At 39.0% G+C, this 26022-nt stretch overlaps 1 protein-coding gene across 1 annotated transcript in view; it reads left to right on the top strand.

The window, feature by feature from the left end:
• The window catches only part of PXDNL (peroxidasin like), a 508249-nt gene that overhangs the window by 45590 nt on the left and 436637 nt on the right, over nt 1-26022 (top strand). The window lies entirely within an intron of this gene.

Here is a 26022-nt window from a genome sequence, read left to right as displayed (position 1 = left end):
AAACCTTATTAATAGTTGTATTAATTATTTAGTAATATAAATGGATTAAACTTTCTAATCAAAAGGCAGAGATTGGCAGAATGCATTAAAAAGCATGAACCAACTATATGCTATTAATGAGACACACTTTGACTTCAAAGACAAATAAGTTGAAAGGAAAAGAATGAAATAGTGTTGTATTAGTCAGTTTTCATGCTGCTGATAAAGACATACCTAAGACTGGGTAATTTATAAATGAAAAGAGATTTAATGGACTCACAGTTCCACATGGCTGGGGAGGCTTCATAATCATGGTAGAAGATTAAAGGCATGTCTTACATGGTGGCAGGCAAAGAGAATGAGATCCAAGCCAAAGGAGTTTCCCCTTATAAGACCATCAGATCTTATGAGACTTATTCACTACTACAAGAATAGTATGGGGGAAACCACCCCCATGGTTTAATTATTTCCCAGCAGGTCCCTCCCACAACATGTGGGAATTATGGGAGCTACAGTTCAAGGTGAGATTTGGGTGGGGACACAGCCAAACCATATCAACTGTGCAAATAGTAACCAACAGAGAACTGTAGTGGCTGTAGTAATATCAGACAACAAAGAATTGAAGACAAATTTATGCTAGAAACAAAGGACACTGTTTTAAAATAATGAAATGGTTAGTTCATGAGAAAGACACAATAATTACATATGCACTCAATAACAAAGCCCCAAAACACATGCAATAAAAACAGATTGAACTGAAGGTGAGAAATAGACAATTCAACAGTAATAGTTGGAAACTTCAATACTTCAATAATGGATAGAATAACTAAGCGGAAGATCAAGTAAATAGAAAACTTGAACAACACCATAACGCAGCTAGACCTAACAGACATCTATGTAATGCACCATTCAGCTACAGCAGGGTATACATTTTTCTCACTGCACGTAAAACATGCTCTAGGATAGTTCGTATGGTAGCCCATATAACAAGCCTCACTAAATTAAAAAGGACTGAAATAATACAAATGTAAAGTATGATCTCTAACTACCTGGAATATAATTTGAAATCAATAATAGAAGGTAAATGGGGGAATTAACAATTATGTGGAAATTAAACCAAAACACATCTTAATAAACAATGATTCAGAGAAGAAATATTAATGGAAAATATTAATGGAAATATTAATAGAAAATACTTTAAGATGAATGAAAATAAAAACATAACAACATGTATAGGGTGGAGCTGCAGTCACGGACAGAGAGGTATTTGGAATTGTAAATGCCTATATTAAAAAAAATGACATCAAATCAATAAACTTTCACTTAAAAAAAGAATTAGAAAAAGAAGGGCAAACTAAACCCAAAGCAAGCAGAATGAAGGAAATCATAAAGATCAAAGCTGAAATAAATGAAATAGAGACTAGAGTAAAATAGGGAAAATCAACAAAACCAAAAGTTTGTTATTTAAAAAGATCAAAAAATAGACAAATCTTTAGCTAGACCAAAAAGGAGAGAGAGTGAGAAGACTCAAATTACTACAAATTACTAGAGTCAGGAATAAAGAGAGGACATTATTTCTGAAATTATAGAAATAAAAGGGATTATAAGGCAATATGATGAACAAATTAGATAATTGAGATGAGATGAACAAATTCCTAGGAAGACACAAACTACCAAAACAGATTTAAGAAGTATTAGAAAATCTGAGTAGATATAACTATAACAAGTAAAGAGATTAAATTAGTAATTTCAAAAATTCTCATAGTTATATCCCAGGTCCAGGTGGCTTTGCTGAAGAATTCTACCACACATTTAAAGGATAATTAATAATTCTTCACAAATTTTTCCAAAAAATTGAAGAAGAGGAAATATGATTTGGCAATAAACGGTCGTAAGTATTAATTCATGCTACAACATGGATAATATTTCAAAACATTTTGCTAAGTGAAAGAAGCCAGTCACAAACACTACATATTTTATGATATCATTTATATAAATATCTGGAATAGACAAATGATAGAGACAGAAAAGCAGGTTAGTGATTTTCTAGGGCTGGGTATAAGGGACAATGGGGGAATTTCTGCTAATGGATATGGAGTTTCTTTATGGGTGTTGGAAATATTCTAAATTTAGGTAGTGGTGATGGTTGTACAACTATGTCAATATGCTAGAAATCACTGAATTGTACATTTTAAATATATAAATTTTATGCAAAGTATATCTCAAGAAAGCTGTTACACTTTTTTTTTTTTCTTTCTTTGCCTTGTTTTCTCATTTGAAAGATGAGAGGGCTGGGTTGATTATCTATATAGCTTCTGGTGATTAAAAGCATCAAACTCTGTAAGATGATTTTAAGTGATTTATTCTAAGGCAAATATGAGTGACGATGGCCCATGACACAGCCCTCAGGAGGTCCTGAGAACATGTGCCCAAGGTGGTCGGGGCACTTTGTTTTATTTATCTTAGGAAGACATGAGACATCAATCAAATACAGTTAAGAAATATATTGATTTGGTTCAGAAAGGTGGGACAACTCAAAGTGGGGGCTTTCACGCTATAGGTAAATTTAAACATTGTCTGTTGACAATTGGTTGAGTTTGCCTAAAGACCTGGGATCCATAGAAAGGAATGTTCAGGTAAAACATAAAGGATTGTGGAGACCATGTTTTATTGTGCAGAGGAAGCTCTCAGATAGCAGACTTCAGAGAGAGGAGCAGGTTGTAAACTGTTTGTTATTGGACTTAAAAGCTTGCCTGGCTCTTAGTTGATTATCTCCCAGATCTGGGAAGAAAGGAAGGAAAACAAAGGGGAAAGGGGATTCTCTATAGAATGTGGAGTTTTCCCGTAAGAGACTTTGCAGGGTAATTTCAAGGTATGACGAGGAAATATATTTTGGGGTTAAATATTTTTTTCCTTGTCTCTTAATGTTATGCCAGAGTCAGATTGAAAAGTAAGTCACAATATGTATTTGGTGAGAATTTTTATGATTTATAGAGCATGACTCCCAGGCCCCTAAGAATTTAGGTAAGATAAAAAAAATCAGAGCTATAGTCCTCATTTCTTCCAGCTCATTTATTCGATGGATGTATGCCTTTGAAGTTATACTGACATAAATCTTAAAAGTAGAGCTCTATTTACTCATTGTTTTATTTTCAGTTTACTTTTGTTTCCCATGTTCTCTGTTAATCCTACACTCTAAGATTCTCTATCTCCCAGTTGCTCTGTAGAGTACAGAAACATTTCACAGCTTCCAAAAAATGCACACTTATTTAGAAATTAGTGTGTGTGCATGCAATACATTCTGAGTTTAAAAGAGAATTTTAATCTAGCAAGAGAAATGATTTAAATAAGGTGAATTTTTCCGTTATATATTTTTTTTCACTAAGCATCTTTGGAATACCTTTTCTCAGACAATAAACTCCAGAGGCACTAAAGTAAGTGGAATATTTCAGATAAGGTAAGTATAGTCATCACAAGTGGAAGTACATTTTAAAAAAGAATACCAGAAAACCTCGCTTTAAATTTTAACTCTGACATGAGCAAGTCTATTAAGAGCTTTAAATCTTAGCTTTTTGTTGTAAATATACATTATATATGCATATTATACATATTTGTATATGCATACATAAAAACTGTGAGGCATACCCTTAATATTTATCAGGAGTAATAATAACATAATGGCTGACAGTTATTGACCACTGGATATGAGCTAAGAAATTCATGCATACAGTCTCATTTAATCCTCAAAAGAATCCCTTATAGTAGAAATTATTTCTCATCCTGTTTTACAGATGAGTAAAACCAAAGCCATTCGGTTAGCAAGTATCAGGAACAGAGCTGTTAGCTTCTAGGAAATGTTCTTCATAATACATTCTCAGCAAATGCCCTGAGATTTTGGGGAACCCTGTTGTTTGTAAATATCAGGTAATGCCTCTCATTTAATTCAAGGACATACTAAAATGTTTAAGTGATTTCAGGCTGGGCGCGGTGGCTCAAGCCTGTAATCCCAGCACTTTGGGAAGCCGAGGCGGGCAGATCACGAGGTCAGGAAATCAAGACCATCCTGGCTAACACAGTAAAACCCTGTCTCTACTAAAAACACACAAAAAAAAAAAGAAGAAAAAAAAATTAGCCAGGCGTGGTGGCGGGCGCCTGTTGAACCAGCTACTCAGGAGGCTGAGGCAGAAGAATGGCATGAACCCAGGAGGTGGAGCTTGCAGTGAGCTGAGATTGGGCCACTGCACTGCAGCCTGGGTGACAGAGCGAGACTCCGTCCCAAAAAGTATAAAACAGAAAAGTTTAAGTGATTTCCTTCAGGCTAACCATGAACCTGGCTGGGAACAGGGATTTCACCATGAACTAAGGCACACAAGTATTACTGTCATAAAGAGACAAGGGGAATTTCAAACTTACTTTGGAATCCCAATGTGCACCAATGACTATGGGCACTCTTTGCTGGTACAAATAGTGGATGTTAAATGCTAAAGTTTTAAAATGCCACCAGTTCACATTATTGTAAAAACTGCTTTATAAATAATGTGCTATTCAAATAGAAGGTGATCTAAATCTCATTGCAATACATTAATATTACATGGAGTTAGAAAGTTCAAGCACTTCATCAAACAGCAAAATTTGCATTTGAGTATATGAGTAAGTCAGAGTACATGTTTGTCTCATACCCTGTGACAAATTTCCAAGGGAGGATTTATTTTATTTCTGTGCTCTGAATGTTTATTTGGAACACAATGCTACTCACTGTAATTTCACAATAGCTCTTCTTTTTTAAGCTCAATAAACCATACTACTTTGTGAGCTTTACTAACTTCACTAACTCTCTTATTCCTTCCTACTGGTGTAGCATCTTACACTAAACACCAGCTAGAATGTGGAGTTAGGCAATCAAGTGTGAAACTTAACTTGTACTTGTGTAAATATTAATATATACTTTTACTCTTTAAACTTGTTAAGGATGAGAGATTTTCAAATTAGTCTTGACAAGGAGTCAGTTTTTGATGGACTTCAGAGTTTTAACATATGAAAGTGCATTTTTTTGTTTATAAAATATAAATACCAACAAGGATAGCTTGGGTTCTGAGCTGATTGTTAGGAAATTTGAGTTTCTTCCTTTACTTGGAGAAGAGTAGCCTCAGAACTGGTAGAGAAGTTTGCCAGGGGCCTTAAGTGGACCCCCAAGAAACAGCACCTGAGCGTTTGGGGTGGCTGAGGTCAGCAGGATTTACTGAGGACCATTAGGTGCCCTGAGCACATTGCCTTGGCTAATTCATCCTTGTAACAACCCTGTCACCAAGCAAGATATTTCACTGGGCAGGAAATGAAAACCCACGTTAAATTAAATGTTCAGACATCTGTCTAGGAAACTGGAGCAGGTGGGGAACTCAGTTCCTTTGACGTTCGGTCAAGTATAAGAATGATGTAATTTGTGTTCTTCTTGCTTATTGCTATTTAGTTTCTTGCAGCACAGCTATTAAAGCATGACAAATGAATGGTCATCTCTGGAAGTATTTTTAAATGGAGAACTAATCCATCAGTCATTCTTGCCTGAGGAGAATTCTCTGCTCTCCTACCCTCTCTCTCTCCCTCCAGTATTCAGGGCTTGCCTATTTTGTGCTGGTCAGAGTGCTTCATGGCCCTTCCCTGTGGCTCTCACACTCAAATCGGAAACATAGATAATCAAGAGAAAACGATCAAATACAGAGTGCAAATTCTGAGACGTCCTATGCAGGAAGCGGAGTGCACTGAGGGGACACTATTGGCAGGGGGATGAGCTTATTTAGCAACTTCATCAGGGCTGGACTGCCAGAGAAGGTGGCATTTAAATTGACGCTTTCAGACAGAGGAGGCAGCCAAGCAGAGATGTGAAGTCTAAGGCAGGAATAAATTTGGACAGAAAGAGGGCAGGGAGGTTGGCTGGAGCTTAGTGGCTGTGGAAGAGTATCACAAGACTGAGTAGATGGGGTACCTTCTTCAACCTACCCAGGGCAAACAAAGAACTCCTGGGAGCCTGTGTACATCAGGTCCAGTGCTTGGTGCTGGCACAGAGCACCCTGAAACGCTGACTCCTATTCTCATGATCCATTCTATTCCAGCCCCAAGAAATGCTTCTCCCCATGTCTTGCTCTTTGTCCTCAAAACAAAAGTGATATTGAGTTTCTAAATCTGTCAAGATTCATGGCAGATTGTAGCAGTGGCAACACTGGAGAGAGTCACTGCTTTGGCGCTCAGGGAGTTTTAGAGCTGTGGAAATTTGTAGGTAAGAGAAAACACAAGCACATTAACTAGCTGTATGATTCCATTTTTACACTTCTGTAGAGACCTGCCTGAGACTGGGTGATTTATAAAGGAAAGAGGTTTAATTGACTCACAGTTCTGCATGGCTGGGGAGGCCTCAGAAACTTACAATAATGGTGGAAGATGAAGGGAAAGCAAGGCACCTTCTTCACAAGATGGCAGGAAGGACAGTGCATCCAGGAGGAACTACCAAACGTTTATAAAACCATCAGATCTCATAAGAACTCACTATCACGAGAACAGCCTGAAGAAAACCACCACCGTGATCCAATTATCTCCAGCTGGTCTCGCCCTTGACACATGGGGATTATAGGGATTATAATTCAAGGTGAGATTTGGGTGGAGACACAAAGCTTAACCATATCACTTGTCAAATCCCTTCCCTCAGATAGCGTGAAATAGCATTCTAATTCTTGCAAAGTGTTTTTTCCATGTATTGTTGAACATCTATTTCCTTGCATTTCTTTATGAACCAAATATGGTCGGGAATTACTCATACATTAGCATGGAATTTGTGATAGTTGCACGTGGTGGCTAAGGAATATTAGACAATTCATCTTATTCTTAAATTCACAATATTCTTACTTTCATATATATGTATGTTTAGCTATAATATGTGTGAGATGAGATACAGATTCTCTCCACCGGTGACTATGAAGACCTTGAAAGTTTAATTACAAATAGCTTTACTTTTGTAAAAATATTTAATAAGATGTAATTAAATCTTCATAAGAAAAAGATTTTCGGCCGGGTGCGGTGGCTCAAGCCTGTAATCCCAGCACTTTGGGAGGCCAAGACAGGCGGATCACGAGGTCAGGAGATCGAGTCCATCCTGGCTAACACGGCGAAACCCCGTCTCTACTGAAAAAAAAAAAAAAAAAACTAGCCGGGCCAGGTGGCGGGCGCCTGTAGTCCCAGCTACTAGGGAGGCTGAGGCAGGAGAATGGCATAAACCCGGGAGGCGGAGCTTGCAGTGAGCTGAGATCCGGCCACTGCACTCCAGCCTGGGCGACAGAGCTTTAATTTGTCGGTAGTTTATATTATTTTAAAAACTTTTCAAAGAATATATATGAAAAATATATATTCAGTTTTTTACGTTTAATTGGTATTTTCATGAGAATATATTCAAATTTTGTAGTCTTTGGATACAATTACAGTTTTAAAAGTTCTTTAGATCACTAAGAATAAGTTCATGTCAAGATGGGGCTAGAAATAGAAGACAAAAATAGAGCTCAGAAAAGGGGCGGAAGCAGCAGAAAAAAAACCAAAGAAATTCAGAGGCAATCTGCTTACATTTTTAAATTCCTGAAACAATGAAAAAAAGAGTAGGCTTCTGTCAAGCATGACCCATATAAAATTTGCAAAGAGTACATAACACATTTTCCAGATTTAATTACTGATCAAAGTAACAAAAACAAGCCAATTGGACATTGCAAATTATTTAGACTTTTGCTACTGGCCATAACAATGGAGATGAGCAAGAAAATTTTTCTCATCATATGCCATGTAATCAGGTCTGATAAACTCCTTTATATTTTTTATAAGCAAAGTTTGAAATATTAATCAAAATCACAAGAATAAATCAAAAAATTGTTCCCATCTAATTTCCAGCTTAGAAGCAGCAAAGGCAGCTGGGCCAGCTGATAGACAAGGAACGCTGTCCTCCCAGAACTAGCCACGGGTGCAGATGATGGGCACTACGGAGCCTGCTGTCTTACAGAAGCTGATCCTGGGGGGTGCCTTTCAATCCTCAGTATCAGCAGGATTTCTTTTAGAAAGCAATCTGATTCAGATTAATGACTGCAATTTTTCACTGGATGGAAAACAAGTCTAGAGGAATTGACCTTTATTTTAAGTTCAAAGATAGTATATCCTTGTTACTACAGTTACATGTTTTATAGCCAATCTTCAAGGCCAGCTTTGGGTAATGAAGTTCTTTGTGATGGAAGCACTTAGGTTCTTGATAAAGTGAATATTTAAAAAATCACTATCAGAGAAAAGTATACCTGATACAATGACTAGAACTGAAAAATTATGAACAAATAGCAAAACAATTAGTACCATTTGATGAAAAGAAGTAATAGCCAATATAAAACTTTGGTATGATGTTCTAAACATACAAATGTCCAATATTTAGCCAAACATAATGATACTTCTTTTGACATTGACTATCCAACATTTCTTGAGAAGAATGGATAGTTTCTAAGTCTAAAAGACATGGTTTTGGAATTTGAGGGTAGAATGTCTGAACATGTAGTACAGATTAGAAAAATAAAACAAATTAAAACTATCTAAAATGGCAAAATAAAAATGAAACTATCTTTTAATGCATAATGAAGTGAGAAAAAAAATTACACATAAAATGATTTTTGAAGATTTTTTTTTCTAAATTGGAAGATATTTCATGTGATACATCTAAAGTAACATAGCGGTAAAATATAAGGATATTAGAAAAAGGAAATGGAGATATTTGCATTACTATGAAGCTTCCTGTAGAAATAATTCCAAAACTAATTTATATAGATACTATTTTCTCACCACTATAGACTGAGATGTCTTAATTACAGGTTTTCTATGAAATATTTCAGCAAAGAAAAATTTGAAAAAATTTGGAAGTATTGTATGGGTTCAGGCATTTCTTTTTCTTTCTTTCTTTCTCTTTCTTTCTTTTTTTTTTTTTTTTTTTTCTGTGACAGGGTCTTACTGTGTCACCCAGTCTGGAGTGCAGTCATGCTATCTGGACTCACTGCAACTTCTGTTTCCTGGGCTGAAGCCATTCTCCCACCTCAGCCTCATGAGTAGCTGGGACTACAGGTGCACCACCTTGCCCAGCTAATATTTGTATGTTTTGCAGAGATGGTGTTTTGCCTTGTTGCCCAGGATGGTCTCGAACTCCTGACCTCAAGTGATCTGCCCACCTTGGCCTCCCAAAGTGCTGGGATGACAAGGGTAAGCCACTGCGCCCAGTTGAATTCAGATTTTTTTAAAGAGATGGTGTGATTTATAATACATGTGATACTCATGTATTATATGATACATTTTAAAATATTGTAGTTTTTTCCTAGGATAATGATAATTTTATTTGCAACCTGTCCTTAGAATTTCTAATTCCATTGAAAGTAATAGCAAAAACCGCAATTACTTTTGCACCAACCTAATATATGTAAAATCTGATTTTTTCTGAGTCTAAATATTGCCTAAAAATAAAGAATTTTATTGACAGTTGCTGCTGACTTAGCAGAATGATATTTCTCTATGCTGAAATAAACTACCATGATGCAAGAAAGATGGCCTAGTTTTAGCACTGCTCTCAACAGAACAAAATTACATGGAAAATTTTGACTGTGAACACACAGTGACTTTGTTAATAAAAAGGAAAAATATAAATTTGACAAAATATATAGATGAACATTTATGAGTTGTGTGTGTCTTGATTTTCTTACTCATCTACCGTCACAGCACATCATAGGGACGTCTCAAAACCGCATAATAGGCTGAGCATGGCGGCTAATGCCTGTAACCCCAGCACGTTGGGAGGCCGAGGCGGGTGGGTCACCTGAGGTCAGGAGTTTGAGACCAGCCTGACCAATATGGCAAAACCCGTTTCTACTAAAAATACAAAAATTAGTCGAGTGTGGTGGTGGGCGCCTGTAATCCCAGCTACTCAGGAGGCTGAGGCAGGAGAATTGCTTGAACCCAGGAGGTGGGAATAGCAGTCAGCCAACATAGTGCCCCTGCACTCCAGCCTTCCAGCCTGGGCGACAAGAGCGAGACTCTGTCTCAAAAAAAAAAAAAAAAAAAAAAAATCATTCTATTCCATCATCATGAGTATTTGACCATGACTCTACCATTTTAACATTTTGTCATTATGAAGGTATACTTCTCAAGATAGGAGAATAGAACATATTTTATTTACAGTTTAATTTACTACATTTCACTGCTTAGATGTATGGTATGGGGTCCATCTGTCCTTTTGTTCAGACTCTACAGATGTTAGAGGCCAGCCTGAATGGTGGAACTTTCATCATTTCCTGTGTTCTCTCTTGTATTCTCTAGTAACTCGTGCAGAGTAAGCATTTAATAAGTGTTTGCAGTACAGGGTGCCGCGGGTCATGCCTGTAATCCCAGCTACTGGAGAGTTTCAGGCAGGAGAATCCCTTGAGGCCAGGAATTCGAGGCCATTATAGACCACATGGTGAGACCACATCTCTCTAAAAAAAAATTTTTTTTTAATGCTGAATGAACAAATATTGCCTTCTCCTTTTCTCTAAAAACTACTTGTTAAAAATCACCTGTCAGAATTAACTTGACTTTCGACTGGGTGCGGTGGCTCACGCCTGTAATCCCCGCACTTTGGGAGGCCGAGGCAGGCCGATCAGGAGGTCAGGAGATCGAGACCATCCTGGCTAACACGGTGAAACCTCGTCTCTACTAAATATACAAAAAATTAGCCGGGCACGGTGGCGGGCGCCTGTGGTCCCAGCTACTCAGGAGGCTGAGGCAGGAGAATGGCATGAACCCGGGAGGCGGAGCTTGCAGTGAGCCGAGATGGCACCACTTCAAAAAAAAAAAAGAAATGACTTGACTTTCAAGGCTTAGATGAACTAGCTCATTCTCAGGGAAACCTTTTTTATTCCCTTCAGCCAGAAGCCATGGCTTCTCCCCTGCCCTTGGGCAGGCTTCACATCGGGGTAGCATCCTACGGTGGGTTTCTTTTGTGTACTCTCAGCACCACCCGCAATGGGATCAACAGCCCCTGAGGGCACACACAACCACACTTCCCAGTGCCCACAGGATTTGCCACCTGGGTATTCATTACATTTTTTTTCACTGACAATCTACATTTTAAAGAGATTGGTATGAATAAATTCCTATAGTAAAATCCTCTTTCCTCCAGATATGTGAAATAAGAACTTCCACTTTTATCTTGTTGCATCTAGGCTTTGAAAGTCATTTTGTAGCCTTGTATTAAATACACACATAACAAACACTGTACATTTTCTGAGACTGAGAATAGTTTTGACAAAACTTTCTGTATAAATCCTTGGGGCTTGTTATCAAAATAGCTAAGAAAAGAATGTAGAACTATGCATCAGGTCTCTAGAGGCTTGATAATCGAGATACGTAATTTCAGGGCCAGAGGCGTATTAATCGGTTGAGGTTAAGTGGGACTTTCATCAAGTCAGAAAAAAGAATGCCCACTGTATGTAAGGGGGCCAAGCTGCAGTGCAGCCAGGCTGTGGGTCAGTATCTCTCAGCCTTCCTGATTTAATTGTACATCTGCTTCTGGTACCACCTTTGCCCTGTTTGCTGTAGATGATCAGCTTTCATCTGCTATAATTTCCTCATGAAGGTTTATTCCCCATTATATACTGATTTCTTTTTCATTTTCCTTCTTTGTAAGGGAATCTTCCCAATATGACCTTAGCTGAATTTATCTCTGTTCTTTTTATTCTGCTTGTTTCAGGCAAAATATATCTATATATATATATATGAACCGGATCACCAATAAACCTTTTAGTGTGAGACGCACAGGTTAAAGTATTTCATTGAGTTCCTGTTTAAGGATGATCGTGCGATACTACGGATCAGAATGAACACATAAAAAGATACTCTTCTTTTTGATTAAAAGGCAATTCCAAATGAATTATGTCCGTTTACTTGAAATACATTCTCATCCTCCAACTGATAGAATGAGGGATTATTATAATTCTTGTGGCTCCCTACTCTTTCCTTCAGTACACTCTTTGTTAAGGATTCTGCCTAGTATTCATCAATCATCTCCCACCTGGGAAATCATGTGACAATAGCTTAAACAGGGAAATGAGTGATTCGTATTCAAAAATACCTTTTTTTTTTTTTTTTTTAAATAGCCATAGCACATTATGGCTTTGGATAAACTGAAATGGACAATGGAAAGGGGAATTTGACTTCTCCAGAAACTATATTCCCTGTTAGATGTTATGCAATCAAGAGAAATCCGTTTGTAGGTCAAATCTGTGCTCTGAATAATAATTGTGCTATTCCATATTTACTGTTCCATTGTAAATGGCCAAATACTCACTGATGTGCAGGACGAATGGCACCGGCTGGAGGCAGCCGCATGTTGGCAGTCGCCGCGAAGCCTTTCCCCAGGACTCTGGCAGACACCTTGGTCTTAATCTGAGACATCACAGCTACCCCATTTGTAGACATTTGTGCCCCTGGGTATGCCTCACACCTGCTCATTCTCTGTGAGCAGACTTTATAATGTGGAAAGTATTCACGAGGAGCTGAGAGGTGACCACCAAATTAACTTCCATCTGCCATCAAAGTCAAGATTTTTCCTTCAATGCCAAACAGATTCCCTGAGGTATAACTTGATGCTTTCTTATAGTACAAATATCACTAAAGGCGTGAACAGTAATTTTAAATAAGAGGGGCATTGGGAAAATGAACAATGAGGACAGTACAACTTACTGTGGAGGTGTGGGCACACCCAAGCCCACCCCACATCCTTTAGTCAGGAGATTGTAGGTGACAGAGGTTCACGATGCTGGAATACATGATCTGCATTACGTAGCCCTTCTGTGGCAGGCCAGGTCTCACTAACGTAGGCCTCCATAACAACTGTTTCAGCACTGACTGAGGGGTTAAATATTAAAAGCTGAGAGAGCCAGTGCCCTTATACAAAGGCTGAAATGTAACAAAAGCCCACCAAGAGTCTTGCGTAGGCCTTTCCTGGGCCTTAAAGCATGGTAAGATAATGAAGGCATTCTTAACAGGACCCATTTAGGATTAAACGAGTTTTATTGGGGGTCTGAAGAAACTCCCCAGGCCTCCACAAACAAGTTTATGAGGGGTCCAAAAGAACTCCCCAAACCTCTGTGATTTAACAAGAGACAAGATAAGGGTAATCACTCCAGCACCTGGACCCACTGAGTTTAAGTAAATTTACTGAAGCTCCAGAGGAAGGTCTTCAGGATTCAGACCTTAGTTATAGATTAGAAGAAATTAATCACTTATTTGTTGTTTAGATGAATGCACACTTACATGTAGACATATAGTTTAGAAGGTGTATAAACCCTGGAAAACTTTGTAATTTTGAGTTGATCTAGCGATAATTTCCAGGCTTTCTCCTTGTAACTGGTGGCAGAAATAAAAACTCTCTTCCTCCCCAGTTCAACTGCATCTTGTTATTGGGCCACAAGAAATAGCAGCCCAACCCTCCGTTTGTTTCAGGAACACTTCTACGCCTGAGTTGAAGGACAGAAGTATTTCTCTTAACTGATAAAGAGGGGAAATTAGAAGGAAAGTATAATCTTACAAGAGTTTAGTTTTCTAAACCTTTATTTTCTTTTAGGATTATTGAGGACTGGGTAGAATTATGAGGAAGTCAGAAAGAAAAAGTATTAAAGCACACGTCTGTTTCCCACCCCAGCTTCTTATAGTTTGTTCACTGTGGAATCTGGGCATGATCAGATGGCATGATTGGAGGACTTCGTTTTTAATGAGACCAAATATTCTAATGCAAATTCCCTTTTTTCTGCTGAGACCTTTCGAATCTATGGTGACCTGGGGTCAGACAGTCATCTAATATCTGAAGTAATTGTGTGAGATATCAGAGAAAACATGAGCTCCAGCATAGTGTAAAATAAACACGCCAATTCACTTATTCATTTTTCACAGATAAGTCATGGATTGGAAGTGGTGGTAAAATTTTAGAACAAAATGAAAGATACTTTGATAGGGACAAAGTGTATAAAGGAATTACTCAGAAATTTTACATATATATATATGCATTTTTATTATACTTCAAGTTTTAGGGTACAAGTGCACAACCTGCAGGTTTGTTACATATGTATACATGTGCCATGTTGGTGTGCTGCACTCATTAACTTGTTATTTACATTAGGTATATCTCCTAATGCTATCCATACCCCCTTCCCCCACCTCATGACAGGCCCCGGTCTGTGATGTTCCCCTTCCTGTATCCAAGTGATCTCATTGTTCAATTCCCACCTGTGAGTGAGAACATGCGGTGTTTGGTTTTCTCTCCTTGCGATAGTTTGCTGAGAATGATGGATTCCAGCTGCATCCGTGTCCCTACAAAGAACACGAACTCATCCCTTTTTATGGCTGAATAGTATTCCATGATGTATATGTGCCACATTTTCTTAATCCAGTTTGACATTGATGGACAGTTGGGTTGGTTCCAAGTCTTTACTATTGTGAATAGTGCTGCAGTAAACATATGTGTGCATGTGTCTTTATAGCAGCATGATTTATAATCCTTTGGGTATATACCCAGTAATGGGATGGCTGGGTCAAATGGTATTTCTAGTTCTAGATCCTTGAGGAATTGCCACACTGTCTTCCACAATGACTGAACTAGTTTAGAGTCCCACCAACAGTGTAAAAGTGTTCCTATTTCTCCACATCCTCTCCAGCACCTATTGTTTCCTGACTTTTTAATGATCACCATTCTAACTGGTGTGAGATGGTATCTCATTGTGGTTTTGATTTGCATTTCTCTGATGGCCAGTGATGATGAGCATTTTTTCATGTGTCTGTTGGTTGCATAAATGTCTTCTTTTGAGAAGTGTCTGTTCATATCCTTGATCAAGTGGGCTTCATCTCTGGGATGCAAGGCTTGTTCAACGTATGCAAATCAATAAACATAATCCAGCATATAAATAGAACCAAAGACAAAAATCACATGATTATCTCAATAGATGCAGAAAAGGCCTTTGACAAAATTCAACAGCCCTTCATGATAAAAATTCTCAATAAATTCGGTATTGATGGAACATATTTCAAAATAACAAGAGCTATTTATGACAAACCCACAGCCAATATCATACTGAATGGGCAAAAACTGGAAGCATTCCCCTTGAAAATTGGTGCAAGACAGGGATGCCCTCTCTCACCACTCCTATTCAACATAGTGTTGGAAGTTCTGGCCAGGGCAATCAGGCAGGAGAAAGAATTAAAGGGTATTCAATTAGGAAAAGAGGAAGTCAAATTGTCTCTGTTTGCAGATGACATGATCATATATTTAGAAATCCCCATTGTCTCAGCCCAAAATCTCCTTAAGCTGATAAGCAACTTCAGCAAATCTCAGGCAATAAAATCAATGTGCAAAAGTCTCTAGCATTCTTACACACCAATAACAGACAGAGAGCCAAATCATGAGTGAACTCCCATTCACAACTGCTTCAAAGAGAATAAAATACCTGGGAATCCAATATACAAAGGATGTGAAGGACCTCCTCAAGGAGAACTACAAACCACTGCTCAGTGAAATAAAAGAGGACACAAATAAATGGAAGAACATTCCATGCTCATGGATAGGAAGAATCAATATTGTGAAAATGGCCATACTGCCGAAGGTAATTTATAGATTCAGTGCTATCCCCATCAAGCTACCAACGATTTTCTTCACAGAATTGGAAAAAACTACTTTAAAGTTCATATGGAACCAAAACAGAGCCTGCATTGCCAAGACAATCCTAAGTCAAAAGAACAAAGCTGGAGGCCTCATGCTACCTGACTTCAAACTATACTACAAGGCTACAGTAACCAAAACAGCATGGTACTGGTACCAAAACAGATACATAGACAAATGGAACAGAACAGAGCCCTCAGAAATAATACCACACATCTACAGCCATCTGATGTTTGACAAACCTGACAAAAACAAGAAATGGGGAAAGGATTCCCTATTTAATAAATGGTGCTGGGAAAACTGGCTAGCCATATGTAGAAAGCTGAAACTGGATCCCTTTCTTACACCTTATACAAAAATTAATTCAAGATGGATTAAAGACTTAAATATTAGACCTAAAACCATAAAAACCCTAGAAGAAAACCTAGGCAATACCATTCAGGACACAGGCATGAGCAAGGACTTCATGTCCAAAACACCAAAATAAATGGGAACAAAAGCCAAAATTGACAAGTGGGATCTAATTAAACTAAGGAGCTTCTGCACAGCAAAAGAAACTACCATCAGAGTGAACAGGCAACCTACAGAAAGGGAGAAAATTTTTGCAATCTACTCATCTGACAAAGATATCCAGAATCTACAAAGAACTCAATCAAATTTACAGGAATTACTCAGAAAATAAAGATTTAATAGCATTTGATCTTAAAAACATGATCTTTAATTCTGATGTATGTCAATAGAGTCTCACGTCATTGTAAATTATATTTTATCAGTAATTTTGAGCTTTCAGATAATTAAGATTAGAGCACATGTGCTTACATATTTAGCCTTGTAAGAATGAGAATTTTGTTACCCAGAACGTGTTGATATGACCTATGATGAAGTATCTCAATTTTTCTTGGCAAAATAAGAGCAATGATATTTCTTTTTTTGAAAAATCTTTGCAACTGTCTGAAAGCACTTTTCCTCTATAAAGATTAAAACTTTGAAAAAAAAAAAAACTGGCGTTTTCTCTGGATAGACTTTGTATTTTTTCCCTGCCTCAGCAGAAAATTAAAAACTACCAAAGCATTTGTAACTTTTGTCCCTAGCTAGGGAAGAGTTCTCTGTCTAAACTGTCTGTTTACAACCATCCCCGCTTCTTCATGGGGGCATACATGGTGAGGCCCCCAGTGGATACCTGAAACCATGGATAGTGCTGAACCCTGTATGTACTATTTCTTCCTATGTGTACATACCTATGATAAAGTTTAATTTATAAATTAGGCACAGTAGATATTAGCAATAACTAATAAAACAGAACAATAATAACAATATGCTTTAATAAAAAGTATGTGAATGTGACCTCTCCCTCTCTCTCTGTCTCTCTCCCCCCTCTCTCAAAATAGCTTATTTTACCGTATTTACCTATTTCCCCACCATGGCTGACCACAGGTAACTTGAAAGCAAAACCACGGTAAGCAAGGACTACTGTATTAGTAAAGGCAAATTGTGCTTTTGAGAAGGTTGTCTATGTTGAGCAACAACCTAAACTTTGGGTAGATAATGCAGTAAAAAGGGATTTTGTTTTCAGTTGGCTCTTCCGTCATGTTTGCTGGGAAGCTGACGTGCTGGGCTGGATCTAGGCAATTTAGTCCACTTGCAGCCTATAATTCAGATCTAAGCTCCGAGATAAATTATGAACATAAATATTGATGTGGTTCATATTCATGAAGAGGTCAATATGTTGTCTACTTTGGATCATTTGTGAACTTTTCTCCTGTTTTTTGAGAGTGTTTTGATTGGTGTGTGTGAATGTTGCTTGATGAGATACATTGGAGGCAATCGTTTCTATTATTCTCAGCAGGGCCTGGGATATTTTTAACAAGTCTATACTGTACACAAGTCTGGGCTGTACCTGTCCTGAGTAAAGAGTGCATTCTCTGAGAGAAGAAGGGATATAAGGGAAGTGGAGTGGGACATGCACACTGATGATCAGTGTAGTTCATTGGAATTTATAAATCATTGGCTTTATGGAACGCATTTCCCAAGTATTTCAATATCTAAATTCAACACACATACATCAGCCTCCACATTCCCTAGGGGTAGAGCAGTATTTCAGTTACCATGGGATGAAGCAAAAGATCGTGAGGAAGACCTGGGTTAGGGACTTGCCAGGTGGTGCAGCTTTACCTGGGGTTCCTGGCAACGCAGCAGCTCCCTGAGACCTAATCCAATCCCTACTGATGTTCAGAGCTCCAGAAAATGAAGGAAATAATCCCAGAATCCCCATCGGAGGAGCTCCTGTAAACAGGGCTTTGAGGATCTCATCTGAGGAACGACTTGGAGGTCAGCCAGGGCATGAAGTTCCATGATAAGGAAGGTTTCGTCCATCCCTGGGGGGCCGTCATCAAAGGAGGGCTCAGGGATTCTCGGGCATTTTGCGTGGGTGGCAGTGGGTGGCATTTGGTTTACTCTTTCCTGGTGGCCTCATGGCAGCTACTCTTACACTTTATGAATACCCTGCCCTGGGGCAGCTGGGGGACTGCGTGTGTGTTATAAAACCTGTTCCCTGAAAGAATGCATGTTTGGGGGAGTCATATCACATTTCCTCTAACACCTTAGGGCACTGGGGACTGTCTTGAAGAAAAGGACTTTCAGGTAGGTTTGATAACTGTCAGGGTAGTAAATAAGAGAACATCATCTCCTGCCATCTGGAACTAAAGACAGATTTACAAAGAGCCCTTGCTTAAATGTTATCCTGGGTTTACACTGATTGTCAGATAATACAGTCATGCACCACCTAATGACGTTTTGGTGAATGATAGACAGTGTATATGACAGTGGTCCCATATGATTATTATGCAGCTGAAAAGTTCCTATCACCCTCATAGCTGTCTTACTGTCACAGAGCAATGCATTACTCAGGCGTTTGTGGTGATGTTGGTATAAATGAACCTACTCAAGAAGAACCTCAGGCAGGTCCTTCAGGAGGTATCGAGAAGGAGGCATTGTTATCATAGAGATGACAGCTCCATGCGTGTTTTTGCCCCTAAGGACCTTCCAGTGGGATATGATGCGGAGGTGGAAGACAGTGATATGGATGATCCTGACCCTGTGCAGGCCTGGGATAGTGTGTGTGTCTGTGTCTTAGTTTTCAACAAAAAATTTTAAAAAGCTTGTAAATAAGGATTTAAAAAAATTTTGTACAGCTGTACAATGTGTTTGTGTTTTAAGCTAAGTGTTACAAAAGGATAAAAATGTTGAAAAATATAAAAACTTTCTAAAGTAAAAATGTTACATAGGCTAAGGTTAATTTTTATTGAAGAAAGAAAAATTTTAAAAATAAGTTTAGTGAGTTGGGTGTGGGAGCTCAGGCCTATAATCCCAGCACTTTGGGAGGTCGAGGTGGGAGGATCACGAGGTCAGAAGATGGAGACCATCTTGGCCAACATGGTGAAACCCTGTTTCTACTAAAAATACAAAAGTTAGCTGGGCATGGTGGTGTGTGCCTGTAATCCCAGCTACTCAGGAGGCTGAGGCAGGAGAATCGCTTGAACCAGGGAGTCAGATGTTGCAGTGAGGTGAGATCGCGCCACTGTACTCCAGCCTGGCAGCAGAGTAAGACTCCATCTCAAAAATAAATAAATAAACAAAAATAAATTTAGTGTAGCTGTTCAGTGTTAATGAAGTCTACAGTAGTGTACAGTAATGTCCTAGGCCTTTGCATTCACTCACCCCTCAATCACTGACTCACCCTGAGCAACTTCCATCCTGCATGCTGCATTCAAGGTGAGTGCCCTGTGCAGGTGGACCGTTTTTAATCTTTTATGCTGTATTTTTACTGTACCTTTTCTATGTTTAGATATGTTTAGATACACTATACTTACCATTATGTTTCAGTTGCCTACAGTACTCAGTGCGGTGACACGCTGCGCAGGTGTTGATGGCTATACCATATAGCCTAGGAGCGTGGTAGGCTCTATCATATAGCTTTGTGTAAGGATGCTCTATGATATCTGCACAACATTGAAATCTTCTAAGGACATATTTCTCAGAACACATATTTCTCAGAACATATCCTCGTCGTTAGGTGACCCATGACTATAGAATAGTATCTATTTAAAATCTTCAACCTTCCAAGAGTGTCATAGGATGTACCTTAGAAAATTATTTTTATATAATCATCTGCAGACATTCCTTGAAGTAATTGTACCTCCTTGTGTTACATAATTAGTATCAATGAATAATTTAGAGCATGTAATTAATACTGATACCAAAATGTTTAAAATTATTTTAAAGGAATTCATAACTATTCCTTTTAACTTAAACTGCTTATGCCTTCAAATTCATAATGAACTCTAAGGAACTTGAAGGAGACAATAGGTAGTTTTAAATAAACTGCGTTTCTTTTTTTATTATTATACTTTAAGTTCTAGGGTACATTGCACAACGTGCAGGTTTGTTACGTATGTATACATGTGCATGTTGGTGTGCTACACCCATGCACTCATCATTTACATTAGGTATATCTCCTATGAAATGCATTCTGCTTATTTTTAGTGCCTTAATTTTGAAAACAAACACTGCACTCTCCCAGGTAGTTTTGGCAGGTTGTTTCGGACTGCTGAGTATTTTAAGGTAGGCGTTTGGACTGATGAGTGTTTTCCCCATGAACCAGGGGAAAGACCCACGGCAGGAGGCTACTGAGGAAGGTAGGGGCTTCTGGACACTTGAGTGGACCCACGGGCTTGTGACCTCATGTTGTTCTTTGTCCCAATCCTCAGTTCCTTTTTAATTCTATGGTCACTTGTTCACAGTTTTTAAAAATAACCCCTCCTTCACCCCATGCCCAAACAAACCTTCCAGCTGTTCTTGCTAATCCAGGACAGTAAGCCTCGGCCCAGGCAGTGATGCTGTGCTCCAATCGGGACCTGGTGGCCTGCAGGAATGCAGTGGCACTCAGGAGTGCGCCACCCTGCCTGCCTGCCTGCCTGCCTGCTCACCCACAATGCAGGGTTTGAGCTGCTCACCTTCTGAGGCAATCCCAGCTCTCCCTGCCAGGGCCCGTGTCAATGAACAGAAAGATGATCTCCACTGAGGACAAAACCCTTTCCATCCCCACTTCTGAAACATGCACTAGAAGAAAGAGATCAAACTCACTCAGTTCACCTTATTCACGAGGAGTCAATCTCAAAAAAGTAGGCAAACATTCATTTGATATTTACAGAATCAATTACTGATGCAAACTGACCACATGTGTGTGTAAGTCCCCCATGTGTCTTATGATTTGTCACTTAGTAGCTTAGCGGCCGCTGTCATATGACTAGGAAGCTTTGAGTTAGAAGCCATCTGACTGTGTCCTACACTAACTATTCAAATGAGCTTGAGTAAATTACCTTGCTAATCATTCTCAATATATTAACTCATTTACCACTCACACTCAGATGCTTTTAGAGGTACTGTTATTGCTGCTATGTAAACAAGAGGAAACTGCAACCCAGGGAGGATAAATAACCCTTTTCCATCCTGCCAGCTTGTGTGTGGAAGCTGAGATCAGACCCCCAGGCAGGCTGTTCTCTGAAAATGAGCTCTTTCCCTACTCCTGCTATTTTGGAATAAGGTGACTTTTAAACACAAACAAATCTTTTATTGCTTCAATGACCAGGTTGAATTCATTAAAACTATGACCTGGGAATTGACCCAAGTTTGATCCTATTTAGCTAAAAGACAGAGCTAGTGTGACACCAGCTAATTGTACTTGAACTCGTTTTAAGGTGTAGCCTGAAAGTGTTTCCGGACAGCTGGAGCATTGCCCTAGCTCTGCCACTCCCCTTACTTCCTGGTTCAATTGCAATCCAAAACCCAGCTCGAAAAAAAAAGGGCATCAATTTGGACCTCTCCTTGGCATTCCAGGGGAAAATGAATTTCTTCTTAATCCTTGCTTGCATGCCACATTAAACATGCCACATGTTGTTTCTGTCCACATTGTGTTGTGGTTAGTTTGTAATTCTCCACTGAGAGTAAATTAACTCATACTTCTCCCACCCTTCTACATTGTGAGTTCACTTAAAAATACTGGAGAGCAACTGAGTTCACCTGATGGTGGTGGCAAAGATGGCAAAGAGCAATGTAGAAGAATGAAATAACACTGACAATTAAAAAGAAAAGTGAAGGAGCACACTATTTGCCTGCAGCAGTGCATGGTGTGTGTGTCTGGGGTACCCATGTCCAGGGGAGAGGGTGGGCACCAGGAAGGAAGGTTGGATTAGGTCTTTAAGTCTCACAAGGAGAAGCCTGAATTTCATGCTATAGACAAACAAAACTCCATCATAAGTTTTTTTGTTTATAATAAAATATTTTCCATATTAGTCTATAGCTTTTTGTTTTTCTTAAAAATATTTGATAGGTTTCTTTGTTAACTGTAAATCAGCACATTTGGCTTGGCACAGTGGCTCACACTTTAATCCCAGCACTTTGGGAGGCTGAGGTGGGAGGGTCCCTTGAGCCCAGGAGTTCAAGACCAGCCTGGCCAACACGGTGAAATCCTGTCTCTACAAAAAATACAAAAATTAGCTGGGCATGGTGGCGTGCACCTGTAGTCCCAGCTACTTGGGAGGCTGAGGTGGGAGAATCACCTGAGCCAGTGAAGTCTAGGCTGCAGTGAGCTGTGATCACACCACTACACTCTAGCCTGGGCCACAGAGTGAGACCTTGTCTCAAAAAATAAACAAACAACAAAAACATTTTCTTCAACCACAAGAAGCAACAAATAGACATTACTGGAGCTTCTAAAGTAGATAATAGAAGTTCACCTATCCACCTCCCTAATACCACAGCCCTGAGATAAACACTACACATGTAACAAGCTTTTGAGGGGGACTTATCTGTTGCTCCAGAAATGGTAACCAAGACTCACCAATGCCAACAATGGGTGCTCAGTTTCCCCTCCTTATAAAGAAAGTTAACGGTACCCTAATAGGACACAGATGAGACGCTTCTATAATTATCCATTGCCTGACACCCTTTGCCTGTTCTAGATGAAGAGAGGACAGGGGAGAAAATCAACTGTAATCAGTGTCCTTGGGCTTTCAGGAAGTTCCATGGTTGGTGGCCACTCCCTCTTCTACTAGGGGTGGGACTGCTTTAAGATAATATCTTGGAGAGATTGAGAAGTCCTGCAAGAAGAGAAGACTGACACCTGATTCCTCAAATGGATGCTTCTTTAATTGCAGGTGCATTTTGGCACTGTCCCTTGAGAAAGAATTCTTGAAGATGAGGGGTTTAACTAAATCTAGAGATGATGCCTACATCTCTGGAGCTTTCTGGAGATGGAAGTCTTGCTAATAGAAAGTCTTGCTAAAGAACTGTGAAACTGTGTGTCTTAAAAAAGAATGGTAAGGCTGGGCGTGGTGGCTCACGCCTGTAATCCCAGCACTTTGGGAGGCCGAGGCAAAAGGATCACCTGAGGTCAGGAGTTCAAGACCAGCCTGGTCAACATGGTGAAACCCTCTCTCTACTAAAAGTACAAAAATTAGCTGAGCGTGGTGATCCCAGCTACTCCGGAGGCTGAGACAGGAAAATCACCTGAACCTGGGAGGTGGAGGTTTACAGTGAGCGAGGTTGCACACCGAGCAGGGTTGCACCACACTGCATTCCATCTCACTGCCTCCAGCCACAGAGTGAGACTCCACCTCAAAAAAAAGTGGTGGTGGAGAATTTCTCTCATGTTGCCGTGACTGTTGGAAGAGTGTGAAGGTTGACCTCAGGGTGCCTGGGCTTCTGTACCTGACGGAGTAGGAAGGTTAGAGGACAGGATGGAGCCAAGGTGATGTTTCACCGGCTTGGCCTGAAAGGAGACATGACTCTGGGAACAGGATGTCAATTTGCCTTCTGGTTTAGATCAGGTAGCCTGAAAATGTAAATCACCGCTTTAGTTCATACTTTACCTCTTTTAATTAGCTTTTTTTATAAGAATATAAATTTGAAGATAATTTTGTATTTTAAAGACTTTGCTAGAGATGGATAGGATTTTTAAATGGAAGCAAGGTAGAGGGGGCTGGGCCAACAGATCAGGGTTTTGTTATTTGTTTTGTTGTATTGTTTCTTCTATTTGTTTTGTATTAATTTTTCTTTGAGTAAGCGTTTGAGGTTTTGAAGCTAGAATCTTAATCTTGACATACCACTGAATTATTGTTGAAAGTCCTTTAAAGATTTCATTCTATTGGATAGCTCGTCTAGAGCCAGTTTTATATTTAAGTTATCCTATAGGCTTGGTATTTTCAGTAACAATAGATGACAAAATAATAACAAATAAGTGGCTTTCTCAACAATTTATTCAATATCGATCAACATCCATCTAAAATTAATAGTATCATTGTCATTAGCGTCATTTCAGTTCCTTCCTTCTTTCTTTCTTCCTTCTTTCCTTCTTTCTTTCTTTTCTTTCTTTCTTTCTTTCTTTCTTTCTTTCTTTCCTTCTTTCTTTCTTTCTTTCTCTTTCCTTCCTCTTTCTTTCTTTTCTTCCTTCTTTCTTTTCTTTTCTTTCTCTTCCTTCTTTCTTTCTTTCTTTCTTCTCCTTCTTTCCTTCCTTTCTTTTCTTTCTTTCTTTTTGGTCAGACCTCAGGTCTCAGATCAGTTTCATTCCTTTCTTTCTTTCTTTCTTTCTTTCTTTCTTTCTTTGCTTTCTTTCTTTCTTTCTTTCTTTCTTTCTTTTCTTTCTTTCTCTTTCTTTCTTTCTTTCTTCTTTTTCTCTCCTTCTTTCCTTCCTTTCTTTTCTTTCTTTCTTTTTTTTTTTTGAGACGGAGCCTCACTCTGTCTCCCAGGCTGGAGTGGTCAATTTCCTTTCTTTCTTTCTTTCTTTCTTTCTTTCTTTCTTTCTTTCTTTCTTTCTTTCTTTCTTTCTTTCTTTCTTTCTTTTCTTTCTTTCTTTCTTTCTCTCTGTTCTTTCTGTCTTTCTCTCCTTCCTTCCTTCCTTCCCTCCCTCCTTCCTTCCTTTCTCTGTCTCTCAGCACATCAGAAAAATAAAGGTTCCAACATTTATTCCAGATATTCCCAACTGACCAAGATAAACATCTTCAAACAAACAAACAAAGACAAAAGTAGGGGCCGGGCACTGTGGTTCATGCCTGTAATCCCAGCATTTTGGGAGGCCAAGGTGCGTGGATCTCCTGAGGTCAGGAGTTCAAGACCAGCCTGGCCAACATGGCAAGGCCCCAACTCTACTAAAAATACAAAAAGTAGCCAGGTGTGGTGGCAGGTACCGCTAATCCCAGCTAGTTGGGAGGCTGAGGCATGAGAATCGCTTGAACCTGGGAGGTAGAGGTTGCAGTGAGCCAAGATTGCGCCAATGCACTACTCCAGCCTGGTGGACAAAGCGAGACTCTGTCTCAAAAAAAAACCAGAAAACAAAAAACAAAAAAACCCAAAACAAATTAGTAGGCATGGTAGTGGGCACTTGTAATCCCAGCTACTCAGGAGGCTGAGGCAGGAGAATAGCTTGAACCCGGGAGATGGGGGTTACAGTGAGCCGAGATCATGCCACTGCACTCCAGCCTGGGCAACAGAGTGAGACCCTGTCAAAAAAAAAAAAAAAAAAAAAAAAAAAAAAAAGAAAAGAAAAAAAAGTAGGGATTATTAAAAGTGGAAGTTGCCTCCTTCATTCCATCCTGGCTCTCACGTGGATTTCCAGATAGTGTACTTTTAAAGTCACTTCGTTTGTTTCATTTAATGAGATGGCAAAATAACTTTAATTTCAAATGAAGCGAGAAGAGCATTTGTGTGTCTCTTTGCCCTGCTGCAAATTGATAATGTTGCAGAAATACTTTACTGGAACTGAATGACTACCTATTGTTCCACTTATATTTCAGAATTTATTAAATTTTAGGAAACTTTTGATTAAATTATAGATCACCAACAGGCTCCATTGGTTCCAAAGCCTGTGCTCTTTCAGCATGCTGCATTTGATTCTCTTTACAGTATCTGCCAAGTGCTTCAGGCTTGGGCTATGTTTCTTCTTATCAGGAAACATTCTCTTTCTATTTTCCTATGATAATCATCAAACGCTTAGTGTGGCAAACAAAACAGTCACTGTCCATGAAATTTGTTATAGCTTATTTGTCTGGCTTCACTTCTGCTATCTTGTTCTCTGATATATATATATATACACACACACACACATTTTTATATTTATATAAAAGTTTTATTGTTTATATATATAAAACGTTTATATATATAAACATTTTCTTCATTTTTTGATGTTTTGTCCCCCCTTTTGTCTAAATTTTAAAAACTACTTGAGATAATTGTGGATTCACATGAAGTTGTAA

This window comes from Papio anubis, chromosome 8, assembly GCF_008728515.1.
Source record: "Papio anubis isolate 15944 chromosome 8, Panubis1.0, whole genome shotgun sequence".
Taxonomy (NCBI): Eukaryota; Metazoa; Chordata; class Mammalia; order Primates; family Cercopithecidae; genus Papio; species Papio anubis.
This window is presented reverse-complemented; position numbering and strand designations above follow the sequence as displayed.